This window comes from Peromyscus eremicus, chromosome 7 (genome assembly GCF_949786415.1).
Source record: "Peromyscus eremicus chromosome 7, PerEre_H2_v1, whole genome shotgun sequence".
In the NCBI taxonomy this organism is placed as follows: domain Eukaryota; kingdom Metazoa; phylum Chordata; class Mammalia; order Rodentia; family Cricetidae; genus Peromyscus; species Peromyscus eremicus.
In genome coordinates, this window is record NC_081422.1 from 37,205,070 (window position 1) to 37,207,499 (window position 2,430).

Sequence of the window (2,430 nt, forward strand, 5' to 3'; positions counted from 1 at the left end):
AGGGGCTCGTTCCGGCACTGGTTCCCTTTCCTCCCTCACACCTTTCGAGGAAAAAAAAAAAAAAAAAAAAAAAACTCGAAGACTTCACTGTATTGGGAAATTAGACAAAGTGAGAAAGCACAACAAATAAGCAGAAAACACACGCAGCCACAACCTGGAGGACCCCCGCAGATGCCTTAATGTAAACATGCTGGCATCAGCCGCCAAGGAAGACTGGGAAGCAATTTGATTTTTGTTGTTTAAAAAGAAGCAGTAAAGACACTGCCTTATATTATACTGAGACTCAGCTGCCTCCTGCTACTGCTGGAGGAGAGAGGGAACCAGGGACAGCGCAGGGCAGGCAGCACCTGTTAGCAAGAGCAGCCAAGAAAGGGAAAAGCAGAGGAGCTTAGACACCACTCTCACCTCACGCACGCACTGCTCTCTGGAGCTCCAAGCCAGAAGCAGCACCACGGGAAGCATCTTCACCAGGCCCCGGTCACCCGGCAGGTAAGGAGCACAGCCAGATGGGACCCCAGGAATGGAAGGTCAACTTTCAAGGTGAACGGACATCACTGGCAGCAAAGCTACCTGGGCTGGGCTGGCAGGAGGCTGCAAAGCCCCCAACTCTATGAGCTGCTAAATCCGGCAGGCTTGGGCCACACCCCTCAAGGTGAGAAAAGGATGGAATGTGTCACATGCTGGGGCCCCTTCTCACTTCTCCCCTCCCCTTCCCCACATGTCCTCTGCCTCACCTCCCAAGCCAGCTCCTTCTCCCAAATGGATAGCCATCTTTTCTCTCTGAAATGGCCTTGCTGGCTGGAGCCCCACTCTACCTTTCCTCTGGACCCCCCACCCCCGCAAGCTGCTGTAGTACCCCCACCTTCTACATCCGGGGCAGAATTCACTATGCCCACACAGCCTCCTTTTCTCCGCCGCTGCCACCACTCCCCTGCGTGTTCTGGTTAACAGGCCTGTCTGCCTAGAACCGAGGACTAGAAACAATGTCTTTTCTTTCAACCCCCGACAATACGATGGTTCTCAACCATTTACATTACAGTTCCTAACAGTAGCAAAATGACAGATATGACCAGGACATGAACTGTGTTAAAGGGTAGCAGCATTAGGAAGGTTGAAAACCACTGGTTAACACGATGTTTGACACATAGTAGGCATCTGAAAATATTAGGTGAAGAAACCAGTCTAGCAAAGAATTGTTGGGCCTATAACAGGACTCCCTTACCCTATGGTAAGGGAGGCTTATCTCAAGGAGCTCAGAGTCTGGGAAGGAGCAGCACAGCCTGCTAAGAGCTATGGAGGACAAGAACAGGGCCACTCGAGGGTGGGATGGGGTCGGGAGCTTCTGGGGAAAGGAAAGAACTGTTCCAGCAGACTGAGCTGCATACACCGTGGAAGTGAGAAAGACCAAAAAATGTTCTAGAAGAGTTAGAATACCATAAGTCAGTCAGTATGACTGGAGTATCAAGCGTTAGAGAGGTCCTCCAGTGGCAGAGAATACGGTGGGGGATGAGCACAAGTCAAATTATCTCACTTTCTGTGCAATGAGGCAGGCAGTGGGCAGTGAGCCTCTCAGCGCTGTGCACATGGACATGTGACTAGGGCGAGTGTTGAATGAGATGCAGAAGCTCAACCTTAATGGAACTCTCAGTCCAGAGGAGTAAAGAAAACACCAAAAGTAATTTCATAATGTACTGAGGCCATGACTGAAACTCACCAGCAGCAGAGATAAAGATATGAAGGGGTAGGAAACTCCTTCTATGAGCATAGCCTAAGACTTCAAGGATGGATGGGCACAGTCAGAGTGGAAAGCAGGGTAAAAAGTCTCAACAGGCAGTGGTGTGTACAAATACCCAACCCAACCCAGACAGAAAAATTCTGGCTTGCCACGGGTTGGGAAGCCAGAAAGAGGGATACCATGAGCAAGAGGCAGGATATCAGTGTGGATGTGTTTGGCTGCAAGCAGTAGACAGCCTTTCAAAATGTGCCTGGAACTATAAAGACGTGGTTATCACATGAGAGAGGAGGCTGAGAATCCCGTGGTTGAGTTTGGAACCGGGGCAAGTCTTTAGGGACCTGATCCTTCCGTTGCCCATCATCAGAATGTAAACAGTGTCCCTCGTGGTCCAAGCCATGTCCTCAACCCACTGTAGTGGTCTACTTTCTGCGGCTGTAACAAGATAACAGAGGCCAGCTGAATGATAAACAACAGAGGCTTGTTGTTCTGAGTAGCTATGATTAAAGGGCCACAGCCAACAAAGGGCTGACTCTTCTTGCTGCATGGTAGCACAGCAGCAGGTAACGAACTGTGAGGGCACAGAAGAGAGACGGGAAAAGAAAGGTTACTTACCACTAAAGACGCCATGATAATAGATAGCCTTTGTTGTCATTTTTTTAACACTGTTGCCGCCTTTTAAACCACAGCTGTCCTAA